The sequence below is a fragment of the Neofelis nebulosa genome, chromosome 2 (assembly GCF_028018385.1).
Source record: "Neofelis nebulosa isolate mNeoNeb1 chromosome 2, mNeoNeb1.pri, whole genome shotgun sequence".
Classification (NCBI taxonomy): Eukaryota; Metazoa; Chordata; class Mammalia; order Carnivora; family Felidae; genus Neofelis; species Neofelis nebulosa.
Window position 1 is genome coordinate 175662795 of NC_080783.1, and position 17419 is coordinate 175680213.

At 42.7% G+C, this 17419-nt stretch overlaps 1 protein-coding gene across 19 annotated transcripts in view; it reads left to right on the forward strand.

Moving 5' to 3' along the window:
* Positions 1-17419, forward strand: part of DAB1 (DAB adaptor protein 1) — a 1141854-nt gene that overhangs the window by 751986 nt on the left and 372449 nt on the right. The gene's annotated exons all lie outside the window — the stretch shown is intronic.

Consider the following 17419-nt stretch of genomic DNA (forward strand, 5'->3'; position numbering starts at 1 on the left):
TTTACAGACTTGAGTCTTCATTCAACTTTTCCCTTGTATATTTAGTTGTTGTTCATCCTTTTTTATTATAAATAATTATTTGATGAATATCTCTGTTCATCAGTCTTTTGTGGTACCTTGATTTTCTGGTTAGTATAGTGACTGCGTCTCCCATCTGAAATGGGAAGGGTTACTGCCAGAATTCTCCACTGGAACTCTAGGAGATGATGGATGGGAATGTTTTATATCTATACTGTCCAATATAGTAGCCACTACCCATGCATGGCTATTGAGCATTTGAAATGCAGCTACTGTGTCTGAGAAACTGCTGTTTTTCCCCGTTTGTAACATTATTTAATTTTAGTTTGAATAGCCCCATGATCTCATAGCTACCATATTGCAGAGTAGGGTGGACCTAGGCTGGGGTTTGTTGTTTAGACAGACATATCTATAAAACCCTTAGCTTTATCTTTTGGACTTTTCTTTTATCTGGTACAGACTCAAGATACTGACTTTTTACATTTTATGCATACATTCTTTTTTGTTTTGATGGAGGGTTTGTAGAGGACATCTCACATGCCAGCTACCATGTTAAGTTAGAAGGGGCGCCTGAGTCGCTCAGTCCATTAAACGTCTGGGTCTTGATGTTGGCTCAGGTCATGATCTCACGGTTCATGGGATAGAGCCTGCATTGGGTCTTAGCAGATAGTGTGGAAACTGCTTGGGATTCTCTCTCTCCATCTCCCTTGCTCACGTGCAACACTCACTCTCTCTCTCTCTCTCTGTCTCTCCCCAAATAAATAAATAAACTTAAAAAAAAAGCTGAATTTCAAATTTTGCTGATTTAAGGACTGTTGATGTCGTCAGTGGCAAGAGTCTCGCTTAGGATGACTTCAGTCTAAAGGGGAATTTCTTGGTCTACATAACAAAATCTGGGTGAAGTCTGGCTGCAGGCACGGTTAGAGCCCTGTTTACATAGGTCTGCTTTGCGTTCTCCATGTTGTTGGCTTTGTCACTGGGTTCTCCCAGAGCAGCGGCAAACATGGCCACTGACCATCTATGTTTACATCCTACTCGCCTAGCAATGCTGGCAGAAATAGAAATGGGTCTCCTCCCAAAGATCCACAGAATGGCCTAGAGCTGGCTCTCAGTGGACTTGTTGTCATTCCTGAATCTCAGTCACTGCAGTTACAGTTGGGGAGGTAGAATTCATGCCCACTGGTCAGCTCTGGGTGCAGGCCCACTTCTGGCGCTGAGGTGAGTTCCCCACCAAACTACATGGACTACCCCGGAGTTAAGAGGATGATTCCCCAGAGGAGAGTCACGGTGGCCAACACATGTTTGGCAGGCAGGCGCGTGCTATACAGTTGATACCTGCTGCACTGTATCTTTGAAACATTTTTGGTTCCCTCAGTGGTCTTCTTAGGAAAGCCGGTTTGTTGGGGAGGGGTAGATTGTTCTATCCTGCGAATTTCTATCTATTCACGGAGCAGGCTTCTATCGTTTACTGGGACTGTTCCTTTACCCAGAGGAGGGCCCTGTCTTCCGATTATGAAAGCATTGTGGTGTTTGGGTCGTGTCTGGTCTCACTCTGTGTTTATGGCAGTATGCTCACAAGCTAATTTCTCCTCTCTGGGAAGTAGGTAACTATGCCCCAGAGAGTGAATGAGGTAAGTAAATCGATGCATCTATTGTGATTATTTTTCATTATGAATAAGGCAAAAGATATATTGCCTAAGCCCTTCGTACAAGTATCTGAATCAAAGCCGATGGGATTTACACGTCAGACTTCAGATAATCTAGGAATGTGGTGGAGAGTGGGCACTTCAGTCCCCAGCTGGTGTATTGCAGCAGTATCTTGGGACTTATGGGTGTAATTAAACCATCCCTAATAGTAATTACAAAAAGGGACTCCCTGCCCTTAAACGTGACCGTAACCTATCAGATCTTCATAAAAGCATGAAGCTAGTTATTTCATCAGCAAAATCCATGTAGAAAATATTTTATTAATGTTTCAATTTTCTGATTCAGCCCTTTGTATAATAAAATATGGTGGCTGAAACACTTTCTTTTTTACTGTTCTTGCTCAGCCTCATGAGAGAGGCTGAAATCTTGTAGTACCATTTATGTCAATTTTCCTTTAAGCTCTCCAGCATCAAGTATATCAGCAAATTAATATTCCCCGACTTTAAGATGAGATTGACCTCCTAGGTATAAGTTCGTTTCTTGTCCTAACATCTACTGTACCATGAAATTAGGGGTCTTTTTTTTAATGTATGTATTTTTACTTCATTTTCTTTGTGGCAGGAGTGGTGGTGGAGAACTCAATTCAGATATTGTGTCACCTTAATATATTATCAACTTTTAACTAGTCAGTCGTTATTGTACAATGATGCAGGCAATGCCATGAACACAGCTTACTTTTCAGTGTTGTTTTATTCCACATGGAATTATAGACAAGTTCTACAAAAGAACCAGAAACATGGAGCGCGGTCTTAGCAAAACCCGGTGGTCACCTTTGCTGAGTCACTTGTGCTGACTTGAGTTACCTGAACAAGGAGCTAAAAGAAAGGAAGCTCCAATGGGCTGTGTTGCAGGGAATCCTAGGAGACGGTAGAACACATGGGTGGGGTCTGATACCACATTAGTCAGAAGACCTGTGTGTCCTTGAGCTACTAACTTGACTTCTCTGGACCTGCGTATTCTCAACTGAGAAAGTAAGGTTTGGATGAATGATCCCTAAGATCCCTGCTCACTGTAACCTCTGATTTTATGCATAGTGGTATTTTGTTCGTCTACAGGAACACCTAATGACTAGTATATAGTTCGCAGTTATACACACATGCTCTCCTCTCTCTCCAAAAAGTCTTCCTGGGTTTGTCCTTCTCTGTTCTAACTATACTTTTCACAAATGATACTGTTTATCAGAGTGGGCGTTAAAGCAATTTTTTTAAATGTTTATTTATTTTGAGAGAGAAAGAGTGGGCCACATGTAAGTGAGGGAGGGACGGGGTGGGGGGGGAGGAGGGGAGAGGATCTCAAACAGGCTCCGCAATGTCAGTGCAGTGCTTGATCTTATGAACTGTGAGATCATGACCTGAACCCATATCAAGAGTCAGATGCTTACCTGAGCCACCCAGGTGCCCCCCGAGTGGGCATTTTTGTGTGTCTTATCTTCCCCCAAGGATGTCAGCTCCTTGAGGGTAGGTACCTTTTCATACATGTATTTTGTTATAAGAAATTTATTTTGCAATGAGACACTCATTAGATATTTGACAACTGTATGGATAAACTGCATCACATTTTAGAGACTGTACAGGGAAAGACAAAAACAGAGATACAAATATATCTGAAAGGGGACCCCTGTATAGTTATGGTGAAATTCCTTAGGTCCTTATACCATGTAAAGTAAATTCAGTAATTTCTCTGGGAGATTTCATTTTAATGTATATGAAATGCCAAAATTTTGCAGTTGAGTGGAGAGGTAAATTATTTTGTGCCTATAATGGAATCCTTTTATACATTTCTGATTATTCAGCGCCTTGTGGTAGGGCCATGCTGTGTTATTTCCTATCATGTCGGAATGTAGCCTTTTTGGTGGTAAGGTCATTCAAGTGCTTTTAAAAAAGAAAAGAGAGCTTGTCCTGTCCTCACTGGTGTTTTAATGTTTTGAGATTGTTTTTGCATGGACGCTGGGAGAGCTAGTCTGCAAAGCAAGACAATGTGAATACGTCTCCCCAAATCAATGAGAATTGTGCTGTCCTCTAGAAAATTAGGTTTGAGCCACATCAACGTCAGTGCCAGGGACTGAATAAATCCCATTTCGTGATTGCACTGTGTATGAATTGTGTAATGTGCCTAGATGGGCACAAGCTGTGATTGTGTCTCTTTCCTCAGCATCACTAAATGGTAATGTGGTGGATTCATGTACGGAGAAGTGTCTCACATAAACAGCCCAGGCTACATGAGGTAATTTAGGGCTTGCGCTTGGGAAGTCTCCCAAGTAGACCAGTGTAAGATGTTACTGTTAACTAGAGACAATGGGGAAAACACTCTTGGTGACTTGTTAAAAAAAAAAAAAAAAAAAAAAGCCTCGTATCAGCATGAAGTACCTAAATAATCTTGCTTCATACAGTGTCATGTGTAAGTTTGCTGTGTTGTTGTAGAAAAGCCCTCTAGCTTGGTATCTCCAGGGGGAATTCATAGGCAGGTCAGGTGACCTTTCGTGACTTTTATTCATTTAGTCCCTTGAATTAAGTGCCTCCTATGTGCCCAGCACCATTGTTGGTACAGAGGTTGAGGGGTGGCAGGGGTGGGTTGGATGGAGTGTTTAGACATAACAGCTTCATGGACTGAAAGCCCATCGGTTTTTCATTCTCTCCACCTCTGGTGTTAAAAATTAACCTGAAAATTAAACATACAAGTACTGATGCACTGTTTGTTTCTTGCATGGTGTTTCACATCTTCAGCAGTTCATACTGGGAGGTGAGCCCTCACAAGGATGAGCCCTTGGAGCTGTCCAACACTACTGCTATTTGAAGTTTGAAACAAATTAGTGATAATTCCAAAGGCCCTCTTATCTCTTAATCCATTGGAAACTACCCATATATATTTTTAAATGTTTATTTGTTTTTCAGAGAGAGAGAGAGAGAGAGAGAGAGAGAGAGAGAGGTGAGAGAGAGACAGAGAGTGAGCAGGGGAGGGGCAGAGAGAGAGGGAGACACAGAATCTGAGGCAGGTTCCAGGCTCTGAGCTGTCAGCCCTGAGCCCGACATGGGGCTTGAACCCACGAACTGTGACATTATGACCTGGGCCGAAGTTGGACACTTACCTGACTGAGCCACCCAGGTGCCCCAGAAACTACCAGTAATTTGAGTACAGTGAGTGCTGGGCATAGGAAGCCCCACGTTCGGTCAGTGAATACCTGACATGTTGGGGAAGTAGGGCAGCCCTTGTAATCTGGCACTGTCCATTGTAGAGCAATTGTCTTTTTCCTTTTTTTTTTTTTTCTTAAAAAGTTGTCTTTAATGTTTATTTATTTTTGAGAGAGAAAGATGGTGTGAGCGAGGGAGGTACAGAGAGAGAGGAAGACACAGAATCTGAAGCAGGCTCCAGGCTCAGAGCTGTCAGCACAGAGCCCTACATTGGCTCTCGAACTCATGAACCGTGAGATCATGACCTGAGCCAAAGTTGGAAGCTCACCTGACTGAGTCACCCAAGTGCCCCACAATTATCTTTTTCAATTCAGCTCTGGCTCCCGATGGCTTAGACTTGCTGGGTCTTCATTGCAAGGCAGAAACCTTGGAGTTAATTGAGTCCATTGGGTCTATTATGGCTCAAGCTGATGCATATTATTTTTCTACCTTATATATAAATGCTCAGCTTTGATGAGGAAGCAACAATAAATTCAGTCCAAGCAGTGAAGTTTATCAGCTATATGACCTTGGATGAGTCCTGTGACTTCTCTCAGCTGCACTTTTCTTATCCATAACATGAGAGCTTTTTAGCTTTGACATTCTAGGTTCTATAGATACGGTTCTGGTACTTAGCACCGTGTTCACTATGCCAGTGAGCTCATCAGAAGCATTTGGGACATAGGTACTCTACAGGCTACTGGGATTCTCAGATTTGGCCTGCCTTCTAAAGCTAATGCATATTATTCGAGTATATATGCTTGTCAATGTCCTGATTTATTTTACAAAATGATATAAGCCTACAACCTCAGGTTTGAATTAATATTAAAATTTTATTTAATTAGGACAATCTCATTTTGAGATCAGGAAACTATGCCATCCATCCATTCATCATGTTATTCTCTTATTCAATATTTATTAATATTAAGCACCTGCTATATGCTTGGTGCTATGCACAGCACTGAGAAAACAAAGAGGAATGAAACACAGTCCCTTTCCACAAACCTCTCCTCATCCTCCACAAAGGAAAAGGACCCTTGCTGTACAAACAAGTCACTCTTAATTGCATTGCCTTTTGGTTCTGGGTGGTGGCAATGATGTTGATGGTGAGCAGGTGACTTACAGTAGAAAAGAACGGGAGAAAAGTTCCTTAGCTCTGGCTTTTGCAACCATTTTTAATCATTTCAAGCTTACAGGAGAGACTGGATCTGAGGGCAGAGCTCTGACAAGCCTGTTTATAAACAAAAGTCCCACCAGGAGTCGGGTAGCATTTCTTCTGCTGAAGGACTTCAATTTTGGAAGAGCACACATTCAAAACCCAAACCCATCCTCTAAATCAGTGTTCAAAGGAAATAAAAGGCCACGTAGAAAATAAAATAGAAGTGGGCACCCTGGCGAGGAATGGGACAAAACCCAGGAAGTGCTGAAAAGCCTCTGTGTGGCCTGTCCCCAAGCCCGGGCCAGCACCTCCAGTGGCCTGAAGTAGCAAACAGGCTAGCAGTTTGCCTCCCTGACTTGTAAATATGGTGTGTCTTTGCTTTGCATTTTACGATAGAAAAGAAATAAATTTTATTATAAACTCCCAAATGAAAAGACAGAAATGTAATGAGCCTCTTACATTGGAGGAGAGGATTGTAGAGGACAGGTAGCAGCATACTGGCTGCTGCTCAGCACAGCTTCCAGAAGGGAGAAGAATATCCCCAGGGGCGCTTCGGTGGCTCAGTGGGTTGAGTCTGGCATTGGCTCAACTCATGATCTCACGGTTCGTGAGTTCGAGCCCTACATTGGGTTTGCTGCTGTAGAGCCTGGTTCCGATCCTCTGTCCCCCTCTCTCTCCGCATCTCCCCCACTCATGCTCGCTCACTTGCTCTCTCTCTCTCAAAATTAAATAAAACACTAAAAAAACAAAAGGAATATCCCCAAACAAGCAAAAAGTAGTTCTGTCACTTGTATCATTTACAAACTCATTCCCTACAGGTTTCTGTTATCTCCCTGGTCCCCAACACTTCCTGCTGAGCTCCTCCTCATAGGTCAAAGCTCTGGTTCCTTGCCCTCCCCTCTCAGGCCTTCCTAGATAGTCTCCATCAGAGAGACTGGATGGCTGTCCTGATCATGCTCCACAGCACCAGCATCAGTCCCCACATTGGAGTTATTTATATCCACGTGGTTCACCTGTGGAAGACTCTAAGTGTCCCCAGGCACAGAGACCGTGTCTCTTACATTCTGCAATTCCCTCCCCTGCCTGTGGGCCTTGCTTAAAGAGGGTACTCAATGATGTGGACTGAACGAATGAATGAACAGCCTTAAGTATCTCATATCTCTGGTGAACTTGGGCAATCACATGCAAATTGTTTATGCTGTGAACAGTTTCCTCTGTGGGTGGAGAAAGGGGACAAAGTATGCCTGCCTGACTGGCAGGTGAAGCAGAGACCGGAGAGCCAAAATAGCAGGCTTAAAACCTGATCTTCACACATGAAAAGGATGGATTGAGTCAACATGGTAAAACTTAAAAGGACTAAGTGCACAGTGTTGCCCTTAGGCGCAAACCATTAATATTAATAGCAAAATAGGATGTAGTGACTCTTTGCCCATTCTTATGAAGGAGGTGGGGGAGGGGTTTGATTTACGTGAATGCAGATCACCAGTAAGTCAGTCAAAATGTCTGCTCAGTCTTGGGGCAGATTAACTGAAGAATTGAGTAGCTAAAGAAATAGTGGATCTTGTGTTCTTGTCCCTGCTCTTTGGAGGACCAGTCGGAAGTTCAAGTATGTGAGGACACACCTGCCTCCCGTGTCTGTAATGTGGAGTAGAGTCTATAAAGGTCAGCAGTATGGGGATTGATCAGATGAGAGTGTGTCTGGGGGAAGAATGCTGAGTGGTCCAGAAAAAAGGAGGATTGTCCCTCAAAGAATTAGAAAAGTAGTAGAAGCAACGAGACACATTTATACTTTGAAACACTTGTTTGCTGGCAGGGATGGGTGTGGGGGGAGTGTGGTGCATAATCACCATCTTCAAAGATTTTAAAAACTGCCATGTGGATCGAGAATTAGAATGCTTCTGTTTGTCATCAAACAAGTGGAGGTTAGAAAAAAAGCAGGTTTCGGTTCAAGGAATGTCTAAATGTGAAATGGCTTATATGAGACAATGTGTTCCTTTTCCCATTTTGTAGGCAAAAAATGTTGAGGGTGAAGGGTCCGGTCCCCACTGGAGTGGAGCATTGGATAAAATGATTTTAAGGATCCTTCTAATTCTAACATTTTATGATTTGTGTTGAATACACAGTTCCTTTTTGGCCCCAGAAAACAGATTTAGTATATTTATATAACATAAACAATTCTTACTATATTGCTTAAAGCATGTTTATTTACATTGTCTCAAGTGAGCCTTATAAGGTACACACATATGGGGAAAACATTGTTATTGTCATTCTGTAGATTAAAAAACCAACAGACTTGTTATGGACAAGTGACTTCTTCACGGTCATTAGAGGAGCTGGGTCCTTGATTCAATAAGAAGGGCTTACAGTCTCGTTCTCTGCAAGTAGTTAGAACATTCCTGAGAGGTAGATTCGAATCTTAGTCCCATTTTGTAGATGAGAAAACCAAGGCACACAGCACAAGTCAAGGTTACATACCTTTGAGTAGGTGTTTGAACCAGTTGAACCAGTGTTTGAACCAGACAGTGATTTTGAAGCTCATGTTTTTACCCTCTGTGCTAGCATGCATTTCTGGCATCTGTTAGAATTTTTAAATCTGCTGATGAATTTTTAAAATTGTGAAGTCAAAGAGCAACCAACCATTTACTTTACCATCAACCATTCAAATGATCAGAATACAAAATTAATAACTAGAAGTGTTTTCCCCCTGTCCCCAAACATGGTGTCCTGGAATTTATCAAAGGTTAGCCCGAAAAGTTGAAAAATACCCACACCTTCCCAAAGGGCCTGAGAAAATCTGGCTCCTCACCCTTGAAAGTGGTTCATGACACAGTTATACATCACTCACGTGGTTGGTTCAATGTAGAGACGCTAGGTTAAATGGATTTTTCTAAATCCTGCATCTAATGTTTTGAGCATCCAAACTTTCTGTGCTTCAGCAACAGCAAATAGAAGAAGGGAAACATGACCTGGTGGCTCAGAGCCAGTGTGCTATATTTTCCGAATAACCCCAGTCTTCTGGGTGCTTGTACTCTTGCTGTGCCTTTGCCTAGCCACCCTGTAGCTTATTAAAATGCTTCCGGTGCTGGGGCCTTACAAGAAATGCCCCTTGCTTGCTATGTTCCTTTAGCTTGTGTTCTGTCTTTCTACATTTCTTGCTTTCTCTTCCTTTCTCTACTGTATTTGCCAGTCTACTCCCCCACACCCATTTTTCCTGTAACCTACTGTCCTTGGGATCTGTTGGCTCCTTGGTTAGTAATGTAATATGAAACTGGAGATGGGTAGTGGAAAACTGATAGCTTGGTGTTTCTGTAAACTGAGTTAAATAGCCTTCGTGCTTAAGAAAGGAATGCTCTAGATCTACCCAACTTGGTAGCCACAGGACACCCCTGGCCATTTACATTTAAGCTAGTTAAAATAAAACATCCAGTTCCTCAGTCATACTAGTCACATTTCAGGTGCTCGGTGGTCTCATGTGGCTAGTGGCTAGTAGAGCTATTGGATAGCATAGGTAAAGAGCATTTCAGTCCTCACAGAAAGTTCTCTTGGCACTCATGGTTCAGGTACTTGTGGTTCTGAGACCTGAGTAGAAGCTGACCCAGACAGACATGGGTTCAGTGCTGGTTCTTTTGTAGTTGGGAAATGGACTTTCTGACCTCCAAAATCCTCATCTGCAAAATGGAAATAATCGATAATTACCTCACAGAGTTGTTCTGAAGATTAAATGCAATGCCTTATAAAGCAGCTCTTGGTTTGTAGAACTGGCTCAAGGGACATCCATTTCTGGAAGTTATTCATTGCATGTGACATCCATACCAGTTTGGAGGCAATTTGTAAGGCTGAGGTTTGCAAAGCCTGCTTCCCCAGAAATTTGTCCTCCTTGGTACTGAGTCATAATGTAGGATTCAACACCCATTATTGGCTTTGTTTGCTCCTTGGATGAGTGGAATGGCAAAACTAACCAATTTTTAATGAGTAAATGCTCTCTAGGAGAGTATGTAAAGTGGGTCACATCTGTCAGGAAACTTTTCTGTAATCTAAAGACCACTTTTCCCAAGATACTTTCCAAGGAAAATCAGACCAATAATGGCTTTCTTTCATCACGTTAAATTTGGGAAACCGCACGCTTCCTATTTCCTTTGAATTTCCTCTCGGAGATTCATAATGTACCAATTAAAGGCTCTGAGAAGTCCTGCTGGAAAGAAATATATTTAAAAATTTTTTTAATGTTTATATTTGAGACAGAGACCAAACATGAGTGGGGGGAGGGGCAGAGAAAGAGGGAGACACAGAATCTGAAGCAGAGTCTTGGGTCCAAGCTGTCATTACAGAGCCCAATGTGGGGCTCGAACTCATGAACTGCAAGATCATGACCTGAGCCGGAGTCAGACGCTTAACCAACTGAGCCACCCAGGCTCCCCATATATTTAACATTTTTAACTCAGCATTTTGAGCTTTTATGGATGTGGCACTCCTCCCTGTTCTTATAGAACACTTATTAAAATAGTGTTTACAGAAACCATTTTACACCATACTGCTCTAAAGGCAAGGTCAACCACTGTTTTCCAGAGGCATCTGTGGGGAAGGCCCATTGAAAAGCATTTCCTTCTGCACTAACCCCAAATTCTAACATAACATAGCTGTGGCACATACATCTCAGTCTCTCTTGTAGTTCCTTAAGGAAAGGATAAATCTGAAGCTAGTTCAGGACCTGAAAGTAACCTACTTCGTCAAGGTTTAAGGTTCAGTAAACAGCAATTAAGATCTCTCATATTTGAGCCAAGCTCAAAGGCTGTTTCTATAGTTTGAGACTGGAGACTAATATAGCCGTGTTTCCATTGGATGGTGGCCTGAAGTTTTTGAAGCCCTCTGTATTCCCCAGTATTGTCTTTGCAGAGCAGTGCCCATTGGGTCTGACCTCAGTCTTGTAGGAAAAGGGAGATGTAATTCAACCCGTGTTAGCAAAATGATTACTTTGAATAAAGCTCTACCTTTGTTGGCTCTAATAATGTGGCAAGGTCTGAGATAATGGTCTCAACCTTGTTCTCTCATTGCACCACAAGATAAAGCCTGATGGATACACCCACTCATACATACAGACCTCAAGATGGTGGAACATTGAGAACTGAACTAGTCTAAACTAATGGCCAGAGCAGGAAAGGATAAGGAGCAAATTCCTGAAGCAAGTTTCTGGATTATAGATACATGTATATATCTGTACGTATGTCTTCTCTCTCTCTCTCTCTCTCTCTCTGTCTCTCTCTCTCTCTCTCTCTTAGTTATCTGTCTCAGGGGTCAGCAAAGAACACTGTAGATGATAAATATCCTGGCAGGCTATTGCAGTGACTCAGCTCTGGTGTCGTAGCTCCAAAGCAGCCGTAGACAATACACAAATGGACGTGTTCCAGTTCAAACTTATTAAAACAGACATTGGGCCAGATTTGGTCCACAGGCCAGAGTTTTCTCACCTCCGATCTATGTCCTTGGTAATTAGTATAAGCACCAGGTGTGGGCAGTTTCTGAAATGCTTGTCTGGATCATGAAACAGATCCTTAGGCTGAAGTAGAACTTTGAGAAAACCAAAAATTCTTTTAATGAATCACTGGCAGTAATGACTTTGCTGTAGATGGATTAATCTTGCAAATATTTACTGATCAGGCATTATTCTAAATGCTCATTTAGCTGTCACAGTAACACTATGAGGTATGCATTAGGTGCTATTTTTTTTAATGTTTATTTTTGAGAGAGAGAGGGAGGGAGGGGCAGAGGGGGGTGCAGAGGAAATGAAGTGGCTCTGTGCTGACAGCAGTGAGCCAGATGTGGGACTTGAACTCTCGAGCCGTAAGATCATGACCTGAGCCGAAGACGTGGGATGTTCAACGGACTGAGCCACCCAGGTGCCCCTGAGGTAGGTGCTATTTTTATCCATCCACATTTTGCAGAAGAAACTAAAGCTGAGAAGTTAGGCTGTTTGAAGTCACACAGCTCAGGAAGTCGTGGATCCTGAACGGGCATCCCAGGCATTCTGGCTCCAGGACTGTATATTCCCAAGCACCAAACTCTCCCTCAAGGAAATTTCAGTAAAAACAAATCTCCCTGGTTTAATGGATAGCACAGTACTCCCTAGCACGGGGCTTGTGACTTCATACTCTGTGTCTTTCAATCTCCCTGTCCCATGCACAATTTTTCTTGAGCCTCATTGATCTTTTGTCTATTTCCTGAACATGCTAGGCCCTTTCACAAATCAGGGTTTGGAAATGCTATTCCATATAATTGGACTACATTTTCCCTACCTTCTTCACCACTTTTACTTGTTTTTAAAAACTTTCCAAAACTATCTCTTTCTCTGTTTGTCCAAACTCCTCTGGGTAGAGTGAGTTCCTCCCTTTGTTCCAGTGGATTTGCTAAAATGTAATGATGTATTGATGTTTTTCCTGTAGGATATTGTGAGCTAGGTGGCAAGGAGCATGGTCTCACCTGGCAGCTATCACAGTGCTTGGGTAACCTAGTGGATGTTGAACCAATATATATTGAATTCGGGAATAAGTGAGTGAATACATTTACAATAAGCCCAATAGGTAGGAGTATTCATTACATATTTTAAGTGTAGGGGGTTTGAGCTGACTTCTGTTGGGTGAAAGTGGCCTTAAAATGCACTTAAAAGAGCTTGTTCTTCTTTATTAAAAATCATTAAGGAAATAAGTGGAGCCTGAACTAAAGTTATCTAGGAGAAGCAAATGAATGATAAGACTTGTGGTCAGAGTTACTCTTGCTATGAACATTGTATTTCACTTTAAAAATGCAGCTTTCCATGCACCAAGTGTGTGTGTGTGTGTGTGTGTGTGTGTGTGTGTGTACGCTCATCTACCTTTAAAAACACTGTTGAATGCATGGATAGATGAATGCTTCAGACATCTTACATAAAGTTATTTTTATCTGATAGTGTCAAGACACATCTGTTTCGTCAAGAACATCTTACATCCTCTTTGTTTCCCACAACATATCTTTGCACATAGTATATGTTTAGTAAATGTTGGTTGTTAGGTAAACAAATGAACTATGAAACTTCTAGGACTCATGCTCTTAGAGATTTGAGCATAACTAAGTCTATGGAAGCATTAATTAATTGATATATTTAGTTTTCCTTCCATGTGCCAAGCAGGGAGCTAGATCTGGAAGATACAGCAGCTAGCAACATGACTTGGCAGCTCATATGATAGATTCTATAATAAACACTTGTGAGTTAGCATACTCATTAGTGTCACATCCTTCCAGAAAACTGTATCGTGAAGAAGTAACAGATACCTCTGTTGCAGCCTCTTTTTTGTCCATACCTCTGAGTGTATTTTGTATCCCTCTTGCCTCTTGGAGTATCCCCAGTGCCAAGCATAGTGTTGGGCTATTAAATAGTTGTGAACGAATGAACATTTCCGGAACCAAAAACATATTGCCAGTATATTATTCTGGAATGAGCGTTAGTTGTGGGTGGGGGACTTGGGTTCAAATGCCAGCTTTGTCCCCTGGCTGGCTATGGTAGGGATCAGTCGAGCTTCTGGACAGCTGAAGAAAAAGCATGGTCACTGGGAACAGAGCTGAAAGACTTAAACTATTTATAAGAAATGATCATTTGGATCCTTAGAGGTTGGAAGGATGCCAAGGGGATGGTCGTGGGAGCCACAGAGCATGCAGACATAGAAGGAAACGTAGCCACTGCTGGAGGAGGAAACCTGGGAATTTGGATGTCCTGAAAGCAGATTTCCTCCATGGCATCAGCTGGGACCATAAGTAAGGTTCAGGTTTGTAAATGAAAGTTGGGAGAAGAGAGAAAGAGCAAAAAATAAGATAAAAAGTATGCATTCATGATAGGCTGACCAAATGAACTGAAAAGGACTAAAGCTGGATTTCTTTCTGTTTCTCCTCGATTTCTCCTTGTCTCATTCTTGGAGAAAGCTGAAAATTGTCTCTGCAGGTCCCTTCCAAAGGGAAGATTTGAAAGGAGGAGTAACTTTATACAGGATAAGAAAAACGTTGAATGCCAGGGCTCTGATTATTCACAGCCCTGGGATGAATTCAGGGCACCTGCCTGCAGTATTTTAGTCTCGTGAATTAAGGAGCTCCAGGTGATCTTCCTATCGGGAGACTAATCGTGGTTATTTTGGTGTCTGACTAGAGCTGATAGAATTGAAATGAGTACCTTTTGCAAAATATTTTTAGAGGCATCGTCTCATTTATACTTCAGAGTATCCCTGTGAGGGTAGGTGTTAATATCTCCGTTATAGGCAGAAATTGAGGCCCGAGTTAAATGATTTGCCTAAGGCCACACAGCTAATGAGCAACATAGATAGAAGCTGAATCCCATCAGGTCTTCTGATTCAAACTCCATATACTTTTCACCACGATGGGCTTCGGGAGGAATGTTATGGTCTACTTAAGAGGGCCACTCAGGGCCAAAGCCTTCATTGTCTGTAATAAGACAGTGAGCATGTGAGATACTGACTTGTTAAAGAAAATTTGATATGTGTGAATAGTACCATTGAAAATAGGAGACCACAGATGTGGTATTGCTGTCGAAGCTGACACATTGGTTTTGGGGTTTCCACCCTGGTCCTCTACTAAAAGCTCTATACCTTTGAGCAAATTAATTACCATGTTTGTTTCCTCATCATTTACTGAGGCATAAATGAGTTAATATACGTGAAGAACTTGTATATGTCTTCTGGAATATGGTGTATTAGGTACTATTTCTATTGTTTTAAAAAAATTTTTTTTAAATGTTTGTTTGTTTTTGAGACAGAGACAGAGCATGAGCAGGGAAGGGGCAGAGAGAGAGGAAGACACAGAATGTGAAGCAGGCTCCAGGCTCTGAGCTGCCAGCACAGAGCCCGACGTGTGGCTCGAACTCGCGAACCGTGAGATCATGACCTGAGCCGAAGTCGGATGCTTAACCGACTGAGCCACCCAGGCGCCCCTACTATTTCTATTGTTGTTATGATGCTGGTTTATATTGGGGCATTTGGGCCTCCAGATGACTGTGTCAGGGGAGTGTAGGGCTTCTTACATACATTTCATTTGGGGAACAATTTAATTATAATTGATACATGGATAACAGGTTTTGGTCAAGAGTGTCCTCTGCCGTGCTCCTTCCGTCCTTCCTTGTATCCCTTTCTCCCACCCTCTGTCCTTCCTTTCTTTTGTTGAGTTGAGGCTAGAAGGATAATAGGATGAAAGATGAAGGATAATAAGAGTTTATCACATATGTAATGAGGTAGGAAAGGCATTCCCCACAGAAGGATATCCTTCTAGAGGCTTGGCAGCATGACCTGCCATGGTGTGTTTCCCATAGCTGCACCCACACAGGTACAAAGTGGTCCCATAGTATTGTCCCCTAGTGAGCTTGGGTAGTGGTGAGGAGAGGGAGTGGGTGGCAGTGAGGAGAGGGATTTGACCTTGTGGTGGTAGGCAGGGACCAGATTAGGAAGCGCCTCGTGTTCCATGCTGAAGAGTTTTTGACTTTATGTTGAAAGTCATGGGGAGCCATTGGAGCCTTGTAAGCTGGGGAGTTAATTGATCAATTTGCTTTTTGGGATCAGTCAAGAGTAGAGGGTGTGACGGGCAGATGGAAGTTGTGACAAGAAGTAAGTCAGGGATGTGGGTTAGGGGAATAGGAGAAAAATAATTAGGACTGGAGCCCAGACCACAACAACAGGAACGTGAAAAGAGGATGTGTGTTTTGGGGTAAATAAAACAGGGCGCCAGCCCTGTCTTCTCTGTAAAATAGGACGAAGAGTTGACGCGTGAATTGATAGTTACCCTGGTGGTGTAAAAGCGAACATCTTTGAACGTTTTTCTAAAAGAATGACATTAAAAGGAGGCACGCACAGCTGGAACAGCTTCAAGGGCCCTGAATAAAAGAAGCAATACAGTTCTGGTGGCACATTTTGAAATAATGTTGTTGAGGCTTCAGAGTGGGTGAGAGGAGGAGAAGTTTGTGAGAGGCAGCAGGATTCAGTGACAATGCGAGATTTGTGGTCATGGAGAAGGCAAGTGAAGAAAGTAATGAGGGATAAAGGAGAAGGAAAAGAAAACCATACAAAGAAATCCAGAAGAGGAAATGAGCTGTGAGAATAGGAAGCTGAGCTCCCCTCTGAAAGGGCTGCCTTTGTCTGAAGTGCACAGAAAGGGAAGGGAGGGGAGGGAAGAGGGCTTTCTGAGAAAAAAGGTGGAAGCAGGAACAAAGGTAATTGGAGATAACGGGCCAACTATAGGTGGGACACCAGTTGCAGAAGGTGGAGAGACACAGGAGAGGGGAGGGAGCATTGAGCTGGGCATAAAGCTGGCACACAGTCAAAGGCAGCCAGAGAGAGAAGAGCGGGGACAAAGGAGCCTTGAGGAGTTCAATGAGATCACATCAATATGGGTCAGAACAGCCCACACAAGGACCGGGAAGCACAAATAGCATGAAATGCCAATGGCCTGTGGGGCTTTGGCAGAGGGGAAACCAGTTATAATTTTAGCACAAGAAACCAGACTGTCTAGGATGATGGAAATGTTCGGGGTGAATACGGGCTGCAGGTTTGGCCAACAGCAGCAGAATCCTAAGGATGGGATTCTTGTTTAGCAAACATCGGGTGGACGTGTGAAAGGAAATCTTTGTTGAAAGATCTGTGATCTCAAGTTTTATTTATTCGGGAGGGGAAATAATCACATTTATGAATGCACATGCCCCACAAGGAAATGTGTAAGGGAGAATGTCTGCAGGGCTATGAGGCCTTAACTGTGTGAGGGAGAAGGGTGGGAACGGGGAAGGGGTTCCAGCAGCTCGTTAATATGCTGGCAGTGGAGAGGAAAGAGATATCTGCAGCATTTGTTTAGAATCTGCTATATGATTTGAGAAGGACAGGGGTGAGTATAGCCCATAGATCCTGGGCTTAGTTGCAGACACCCAATTTCAAATCTGTTGTTTGAGTGTCTCGTGGAATGACCTGGTGCCAGGAATTTGACCCCTGATCCTTAGTTTCCTCATAGGTTTATTGCATTACTATGGTGATTAGAAGAGGGATGAGTTGTGTGTGTGTTGGCAGTAGACGATGTGATTTGGCAATAGTACATTTTATCACTAAATGCAGAAGTTATGAATTTCAGAAGTCAAAGATGGGCCCGTGAGAATTTCCTTATACATTTGAGATGAGATGTCATTCTGACAGCACTGTTAACACTAACACTAGCCACCCCCTGCCTGTCTGCCTAGCTGCCGTCATAGAAGAGGTGCCCTTTCCCCAGCCCCATGCTGCTGCTTTCCACATGGCATCTTGTCCTCATGATGATTCACAGAGGTGGGTGATATTACTTGGAGAGGTTTAGTGACTTGCCT